This window comes from Oncorhynchus mykiss, unplaced genomic scaffold (assembly GCF_013265735.2).
Source record: "Oncorhynchus mykiss isolate Arlee unplaced genomic scaffold, USDA_OmykA_1.1 un_scaffold_182, whole genome shotgun sequence".
In the NCBI taxonomy this organism is placed as follows: domain Eukaryota; kingdom Metazoa; phylum Chordata; class Actinopteri; order Salmoniformes; family Salmonidae; genus Oncorhynchus; species Oncorhynchus mykiss.
Window position 1 is genome coordinate 362501 of NW_023493672.1, and position 10000 is coordinate 372500.

At 44.7% G+C, this 10000-nt stretch overlaps 1 protein-coding gene across 1 annotated transcript in view; it reads right to left on the bottom strand.

The window, feature by feature from the left end:
• LOC110519864 (receptor-type tyrosine-protein phosphatase delta-like) overlaps positions 1–10000 on the bottom strand; it is a 279764-nt gene that overhangs the window by 239103 nt on the left and 30661 nt on the right. The gene's annotated exons all lie outside the window — the stretch shown is intronic.

A 10000-nucleotide genomic window follows, 5' to 3' on the forward strand; every position in this document is an offset into this window, starting at 1 on the left:
AACTTCCTCTGGCTGGCTGATTATAAAGGATGTTCCATTAAAATCAGCCTGTAACTTCCTCTGGCTGACTGATTATAAAGGATGTTCCATTAACACCAGCCTGTAACTTCCTCTGGCTGACTGATTATAAAGGATGTTCCATTAAAATCAGCCTGTAACTTTCTCTGGCTGACTGATTATAAAGGATGTTCCATTAAAATCAGCCTGTAACTTCCTCTGGCTGGCTGATTATAAAGGATGTTCCATTAAAATCAGCCTGTAACTTCCTCTGGCTGACTGATTATAAAGGATGTTCCATTAAAATCAGCCTGTAACTTTCTCTGGCTGACTGATTATAAAGGATGTTCCATTAAAATCAGCCTGTAACTTCCTCTGGCTGACTGATTATAAAGGATGTTCCATTAAAATCAGCCTGTAACTTCCTCTGGCTGACTGATTATAAAGGATGTTACATTAAAATCAGCCTGTAACTTCCTCTGGCTGACTGATTATAAAGGATGTTCCATTAAAATCAGCCTGTAACTTCCTCTGGCTGACTGATTATAAATGATGTTCCATTAAAATCAGCCTGTAACTTTATCTGGCTGACTGATTATAAAAGATGTCCCATTATAATTATATTCATGGAGACAAGACAGACCTGTTCAAGAAACGACATGGCTATACTGCTTCATACGCCCAAACACACTCACAAGTCATATATTTCTAGAACACCTCGGCCTAATACTGTCACCAGACAGCTAGGGAGGGAGGGAGGGAGGGAGGGAGGGAGCGAGGGAGGGAGGGAGGGAGAGAGAGACAGAGACAGAGAGAGAGAGAGAGAGAGAGAGAGACAGAGACAGAGACAGAGAGGGGGAGTGGGGAGGGAGGAAGGGAGATAGATAGAGAGAGAGAGGGAGAGAGAGAGAGAGCGAGAGAGAGATAGGGAGAGGGAGACAGAGAGAGAGAGAGAGAGAGAGACAGACAGACAGACAGACAGACAGACAGAGAGGGGGAGGGAGGGAGGGAGATAGAGAGAGAGAGAGCGAGAGAGAGAGAGACAGAGACAGAGACAGAGAGACAGAGAGGGGGAGGGAGGAAGGGAGATAGAGAGAGAGAGAGAGAGAGAGAGAGAGGGGGAGGGGGGGAGGGAGGAAGGGAGATAGATAGAGAGAGAGAGGGAGAGAGAGAGAGAGAGAGAGAGAGAGGGAGAGGGAGACAGAGAGAGAGAGAGAGAGAGAGAGAGAGCGAGACAGACAGACAGACAGAGAGGGGGAGGGAGGGAGGGAGGGAGGGAGGGAGATAGAGAGAGAGAGAGAGAGAGAGAGAGAGAGAGAGAGAGAGACAGAGAGACAGAGAGGGGAGGGAGGAAGGGAGATAGATAGAGAGAGAGAGAGAGAGAGCGAGAGAGAGAGAGAGAGAGAGGGAGAGAGAGAGAGCGGGAGAGGGGGAGGGACAGACCCTCAAATTTAACCGCTAACAAGCTGGCTGTACAGACTCTGGCATCCATCACATCTTGTGGCCTAATCTCTCTGAGGGGAGGGACAGTTGGATTGGAAAACACACACACACACACCTTTAGACTGACATCTGACCTCGGATATCATTTGACATTGTTAGGGTGATGTTGGGGTGGCAGGTAGCCTAGTGGTTAGAGCGTTGGGCCGGTAACCGGTTGTTAGATCAAAGGTTGATGGATCGAATCCCCGAGCTGACAAGGTAAAAATCTGTTGTTCTGCCCCTGAACAAGGCAGTTAACCCCACTGTTCCTAGGCAGTCATTGAAAATAACATTTTTTTTTTTACAGGGCATTCAGACAGTATTCAGGTTGTAACTTCCCAGCTGACTGTAGATATACAGGGCATTCAGACTGTAGATATACAGGGCATTCAGACAGTAAATATACAGGGCATTCAGACAGTAGATATACAGGGCATTCAGACAGTAGATATACAGGGCATTCAGACAGTAGATATACAGGGCATTCAGACAGTAGATATACAGGGCATTCAGACAGTAGATACACAGGGCATTCAGACAGTAGATATACAGGGCATTCAGACAGTAGATATACAGGGCATTCAGACAGTAGATATACAGGGCATTCAGACAGTAGATATACAGGGCATTCAGACAGTAGATATACAGGGCATTCAGACAGTAGATATACAGGACATTCAGACAGTAGATATACAGGGCATTCAGACAGTAGATATACAGGGCATTCAGACAGTAGATATACAGGGCATTCAGACAGTAGATATACAGGGCATTCAGACAGTAGATATACAGGGCATTCAGACAGTAGATATACAGGGCATTCAGACAGTATTCAGACCCCTTTCCCACATTTTATTACAGCCTTACTCTAAAACAGATTTAATAACAACAGTTCCTCATCAATCTACACACTAAACCCCATAATGACCAAGCAGAAACAGGTTTTCAGAAATGTGTGCAAATTTATAAAACAATAAACATAAGCGTTCAGACCCTTTACTCAGTACTTTGTTGAGGGGAAAAAAACACATGTAATCAATTTTAGAAAAAGGCTGTAATGTAACAAAACTGAGAGGAGAATGATGGCTTAATGGCTGGCAGACACACACACACACACACACACACACAGACACAGACACAGACACAGACGACACACACACACAGACACACACACACACACATTAGAGAGCGTGCAGAGTAAAGGTCTAATCGGTGTTTGTAGATTGATAGTTGTGGTGGGAACAGCTGGGGCTTTCCTTCAGTTCTCAGTCCCAAATGACACCCTATTCCCTACACACTGCAGGGCCCTACTTTGGACCAGTAGAGCACTATATATAGGGAATAGAGTGGCCGTTGGGGAGGCAGATTAGTGCTGCTCTTACCGTCAGGGTCTTATAACAGGACTGCTGACTGACTGCCAACTCCATCAACACACACACTCTGAAGGCACTATCAGGTCATCACACACTAACGCGTGTGGTTCGGTGTGTGTGTGTGTGTGTGTGTGTGTGTGTGTGTGTGTGCGTACCGTGTCTACACACACACACACACACTCTGAAGGCACTATCAGGTCATCACACACTAACGCGTGTGGTTTGGTGTGTGTGTGTGTGTGTGTGTGTGTGTAGACACGGTGCGCACACACACACACACACACACACACACAATTTTCATTCTGGGTCACACACACACACACACACACACACACACACCTGTATTATCCTGCCTACAGCTGTGTCCTATCTGTTAAAAGACAGTATAATATGTTGCCGTGGTGACATCAGATCTCTACCAGTCACGGTTCTAGAACCTCTCAGGGAGGGAAGTGATGAGCAGATATCAGGACTACATTCCAAATGGCATCCTCTCCCGTCATCGGGAACACTGCTATTCGGGAAGCAGCACAGGTATCACTGTTTTGGGCATCACATGCATTGGGCTGTAGTGTGAAATAAGGAGAGGAGAAGGGCTGGGGGTAACTTCCAGATGTTTCAACAATCCAAAAAGCTGGTGGCTGATCTCTTAAAAATGTAGTTTACACTGCCCTGCATGTCGCCTGAGAAATAGGAAATATTGAAATCATTTCAAACTGAAATATATAGGCTAATTCTGTCCACTTGCAATAGGCCTATACTCATTTTCGCGGGCTAGAGACATCGTGGGCTACAGCGTTAACAAGACCGGTGGGAAACGGTGAGAGAGATAGGCAAGGTGTAGTATTTAAAAACAATATTCCGATAGAGATTTAAACAGATTTAAATTAAATTTATTGGGCTACTGTAAAACGCACAAACAAATCCGTTATCCTATAAATGAGGGACAACCGGTACTATTTAAGGAGTTCCGCATATTCGGCTTTGTCAACACAAACAGCGCGTCGATAAATCATAACTCCCCGTGGCCATGTCTCGAGATCACATCCTTACCGTATCAACATCCTGCCAGCAGCGGTCTTTAAATCCTGGCTTCACTCGTATGAAACACCGTATTGTCCACCGTATGAAATACTGTATAGTCCACCGTATGAAATACTGTATAGTCCACCGTATGAAATACTGTATAGTCCACCGTATGAAATACTGTATAGTCCACTGTATGAAATACTGTATAGTCCACCGCGGATGCCGCGTTTAAAGAAATAATCCAGGCAGGATTTTCTTCTACTCTGTTTTCTTCTCGGTTTTCCTCTCTCTCGCTTCAATAATTCCTACCCCTGTGTGACTGAGTTGTTAAGTAGGGGTTTCGAGAGTGCTGGGAGCGGGAGTTGGAGTCCCGCAGATTTAAAGCATCAGACCCCGTCTGTTGATATTCTCCCCGTATATAGAGCTTCAACGTGTTAGTTCTCCTCCCTCCTCATCAGTCTCCCGGTGGAAACGATCATTATTGTCTCTGTTTGGCGTGCGGAAGATGGAGATGGAAAGAGCGTGACGCGCGGCGCGACCTCCGCGGATGAGATCGAGTGCGAAATGGAATGAACTCCTCTCTACGCAGGGAGAATTCCCTTTCTCTTTAGCACCGGGACGCGAACCGGGACTGGGACGTGACGTCACTGTCGGATGGGAACAACTCTCTCTCAATAACTTAATAACTTAATCAGTCATGTATTACAATCGTTTTGTTGTTGTTGTTGTTGTGGTTGGACATGATTACTGCGCTGCAGACAATGTTTTGGTACTTCGCTATTCCAGGTGTTTGTGCGCCTCTCTCCTTCTCTCTCCCTCCTTCCAACACAATTTAAGTTCAATTTAAGGGGCTTTATTGGTGAAATAGACAATAAATAGAAGTGAAATAAACAATACAAATGAACAGTAAACATTACACTCGCAAAATTTCTAAAACAATAAAGACATTTCAAAAAGTCATATTATGTATATGTACAGTGTTGTAATGATGTGCAAATAGTTCAAGTACAAAAGGGAAAATACAGTGCCTTGCGAAAGTATTCGGCCACCTTGAACTTTGCGACCTTTTGCCACATTTCAGGCTTCAAACATAAAGATATAAAACTCTATTTTTTTGTGAAGAATCAACAACAAGTGGGACACAATCATGAAGTGGAACAACATTTATTGGATATTTCAAACTTTTTTAACAAATCAAAAACTGAAAAATTGGGCGTGCAAAATGATTCAGCCCCTTTACTTTCAGTGCAGCAAACTCTCTCCAGAAGTTCAGTGAGGATCTCTGAATGATCCAATGTTGACCTAAATGACTAATGATGATAAATACAATCCACCTGTGTGTAATCAAGTCTCCGTATAAATGCACCTGCACTGTGATAGCTCAGAGGTCCGTTAAAAGCGCAGAGAGCATCATGAAGAACAAGGAACACACCAGGCAGGTCCGAGATACTGTTGTGAAGAAGTTTAAAGCCGGATTTGGATACAAAAAGATTTCCCAAGCTTTAAACATCCCAAGGAGCACTGTGCAAGCGATAATATTGAAATGGAAGGAGTATCAGACCACTGCAAATCTACCAAGACCTGGCCGTCCCTCTAAACTTTCAGCTCATACAAGGAGAAGACTGATCAGAGATGCAGCCAAGAGGCCCATGATCACTCTGGATGAACTGCAGAGATCTACAGCTGAGGTGGGAGACTCTGTCCATAGGACAACAATCAGTCGTATATTGCACAAATCTGGCCTTTATGGAAGAGAGGCAAGAAGAAAGACATTTCTTAAAGATATCCATAAAAAGTGTTGTTTAAAGTTTGCCACAAGCCACCTGGGAGACACACATGTGGAAGAAGGTGCTCTGGTCAGATGAAACCAAAATGTAACTTTTTGGCAACAATGCAAAACGTTATGTTTGGCGTAAAAGCAACACAGCTGAACACACCATCCCCACTGTCAAACATGGTGGTGGCAGCATCATGGTTTGGGCCTGCTTTTCTTCAGCAGGGACAGGGAAGATGGTTAAAATTGATGGGAAGATAGATGGAGCCAAATACAGGACCATTCTGGAAGAAAACCTGATGGAGTCTGCAAAAGACCTGAGACTGGGACGGAGATTTGTCTTCCAACAAGACAATGATCCAAAACATAAAGCAAAATCTACAATGGAATGGTTCAAAAATAAACATATCCAGGTGTTAGAATGGCCAAGTCAAAGTCCAGACCTGAATCCAATCGAGAATCTGTGGAAAGAACTGAAAACTGCTGTTCACAAATGCTCTCCATCCAAACTCACTGAGCTCGAGCTGTTTTGCAAGTAGGAATGGGAAAAAATGTCAGTCTCTCGATGTGCAAAACTGCTAGAGACATACCCCAAGCGACTTACAGCTGTAATCGCAGCAAAAGGTGGCGCTACAAAGTATTAACTTAAGGGGGCTGAATAATTTTGCACGCCCAATTTTTCAGTTTTTGATTTGTTAAAAAAGTTTGAAAATGTCGTTCCACTTCATGATTGTGTCCCACTTGTTGTTAATTCTTCACAAAAAAATACAGTTTTATATCTTTATGTTTGAAGCCTGAAATGTGGCAAAAGGTCGCAAAGTTCAAGGGGGCCGAATACTTTCGCAAGGCACTGTAAATAAGCATAAATATGGGTTGTATTTACAATGTTGTTTGTTCTTCACTGGTTGACCTTTTCTTGTGGCAACAAGTCACACATCTTGCTGTTGTGATGACACACTGTGGAAATTCACCCAGTAGATATGGGAGTTTATCAAAATTGGATTTGTGGGTCTGTGTAATCTGAGGGAAATATGTCTCTCTAATATGGTCATACATTGGACAGGAGGTTAGGAAGTGCAGCTCAGTTTCCACCTCATTTTGTGGGCAGTGAGCACATAGCCTGTCTTCTCTTGAGAGCCATGTCTGCCTTCGGCGGCCTTTCTCAATAGCAAGGCTATGCTCACTGAGTCTGTACATAGTCAAAGCTTTCCATTAAGTTTGGGTCAGTCACAGTGGTCAGGTATTCTGCTGTGTGATGTTTAGGGCCAGCATTCTAGTTCTCTCTGTTTTTTGGTTAATTATTTTAGTTTTTCTCATGATTTGTTTGGGTCTAATTGTGCTGCTGTCCTGGGGCTCTGTAGGGTGTGTTTGTGTTTGTGAACAGAGCCCCAGGACCAGCTTGCTTAGGGGACTCGTCTACAGGATATTCTCTCTGTAGTTGATGGCTTTCTTATGGAAGGTTTTGGGAACGTTTTAGGTCTCTCTCTCTCTTTTTCTCTCTCTCTTTTTTCTCTCTCTGTCATCTCTCACTTGCTCTCTATCTCACTCTCTTTCTCTCTCTCTGACTACCCTCTCTCTTTCTCGCTCTATTTCTCTCTCTCTGTCGTCTCTCACTTGCTCTCTATCTCTCTCTCTCTCTGTCTTTCTCTCTCTCTCTCTCTCTGTGTATGTGTGTGTGTGTGTGTGTGTGTCTGTGTGTCTGTGTGTGCGTGTGTGTGTGTGTGTGTGTGTGTGTGTGTGTCTGTGTGTGTGTGTGTGTGAGTGAGTTGACCCAGAAGACAATCAGCCCAGTTTAGTCCCCATCAGCGATATGCAAATGGGACTCACATAGTAAACTACATGCTTCTGTTGCACAAAACACCAACAGCACAGAAACAGTGTATACGGCAGGTCCTGCTGAGCAGCTGAACGAACAGAATCAGATGTTAGAGGCTTACAGCTGGGCCGGAACAAAAGCCTGCACTGTCCAGGAGGAGGGTTGGCCACCCCCGTAGAAGAACACTATACTACAACATGTAGTCCAATACAGGAAGGAATAATGGATATGAAAGAAAGAGGAAACGGGTCTTCTCTTGGCCCAGGCACATCAAAGAGTTGACATTTAATACATCCGGTTGCCTGACCTCTAGGCATCAGAGAGACTTATCAATGATGCTATTTGGTACCAAACCACTAGCAGACATTGTAGAATGACACACACTACACACACACACACACACACACACACACACACACACACACACACACACACACACACACACACACACACACACACACACACACACACACACACACACTTAGAGGCATCCAGGCCACAGGAGCTCCCCTCTGATGATTACAAATAATTGGTACTGTGGTTTTCAACAGCAGGGACCAATCACACTTGACTGACACTTCTCTATGAACGACCAGGGTGTGTTTGTCTGTGTGTATGCGTGTGTGTGTGTGTGTATGTGTGTGTGTGTGTGTGTGTGTGTGTGTGGGGGGGGGGGGGGGGGGGGGGGTTCGTGTGTGTGGGTACGTGTGTGTATGTGTGTGTGTGTGTGAAGGTATACCAGGAAACTTGTAGACTAGAGAAAAGTTATCTTCTACAGGGTCTGATCTCTCATTCTGCTGAGCATCTCTTCTACAGGGTCTGATCTCTCATTCTGCTGAGCATCTCTTCTCCAGGATCTGATCTGATCTGATCTCTCAATCTGCTGAGCATCTCTTCTACAGGATCTGATCTCTCATTCTGCTGAGCATCTCTTCTCCAGGATCTGATCTGGTCTCTCATTCTGCTGAGCATCTCTTCTACAGGATATGGATCTGATCTCTCATTCTGCTGAGCATCTCTTCCACAGGATCCGATCTCTCATTCTGCTGAGCATCTCTTCTACAGGATCTGATCTGGATCTGATCTCTCATTCTGCTGAGCATCTCTTCTCCGGGATCTGATCTGATCTCTCATTCTGCTGGGCATCTCTTCTACAGGATCTGATCTGATCTCTCATTCTGCTGAGCATCTCTTCTACAGGATCTGATCTGATCTCTCATTCTGCTGAGCATCTCTTCTACAGGATTTGATCTGATCTCTCATTCTGCTGGGCATATCTTCTACAGGATCTGATCTGATCTCTCATTCTGCTGAGCATCTCTTCTACAGGGTCTGATCTCTCATTCTGCTGAGCATCTCTTCTACAGGATCTGATCTCTCATTCTGCTGAGCATCTCTTCTACAGGATCTGATCTCTCATTCTGCTGAGCATCTCTTCTACAGGGTCTGATCTGATCTCTCATTCTGCTGAGCATCTCTTCTACAGGATTTGATCTGATCTCTCATTCTGCTGAGCATCTCTTCTACAGGGTCTGATCTGGCCTCTCATTCTGCTGAGCATCTCTTCTCCAGGATCTGATCTGGATCTGATCTCTCATTCTGCTGAGCATCTCTTCTCCAGGATCTGATCTGGATCTGATCTCTCATTCTGCTGAGCATCTCTTCTACAGGGTCTGATCTGGATCTGATCTCTCATTCTGCTGAGCATCTCTTCTCCAGGATCTGATCTGGATCTGATCTCTCATTCTGCTGAGCATCTCTTCTCCAGGATCTGATCTGGATCAGATCTCTCATTCTGCTGAGCATCTCTTCTACAGGGTCTGATCTGGATCTGATCTCTCATTCTGCTGAGCATCTCTTCTCCAGGATCTGATCTGGATCTGATCTCTCATTCTGCTGAGCATCTCTTCTACAGGATCTGATCTGGATCTGATCTCTCATTCTGCTGAGCATCTCTTCTCCAGGATCTGATCTGGATCTGATCTCTCATTCTGCTGAGCATGTCTTCTCCAGGATCTGATCTGGATCTGATCTCTCATTCTGCTGAGCATCTCTTCTCCAGGATCTGATCTGGATCTGATCTCTCATTCTGCTGAGCATCTCTTCTCCAGGATCTGATCTGGATCTGATCTCTCATTCTGCTGAGCATGTCTTCTCCAGGATCTGATCTGGATCTGATCTCTCATTCTGCTGAGCATCTCTTCTCCAGGATCTGATCTGGATCTGATCTCTCATTCTGCTGAGCATCTCTTCTCCAGGATCTGATCTGGATCTGATCTCTCATTCTGCTGAGCATCTCTTCTCCAGGATCTGATCTGGATCTGATCTCTCATTCTGCTGAGCATCTCCTACTTGACTGAGAGAGATTTGACTTCACGCTGTGAAATAGTTATATTTAAATAGTTCTATTTCACGCTTATTAGAACGTAAATGTTCCCATTACACACTAGTTATGGCAGTTTTGCGTCCAAAATGACACCCTATTCCCTGTTACAGTGCACTACTTTGGACCATAGGACCTGGTCTAAA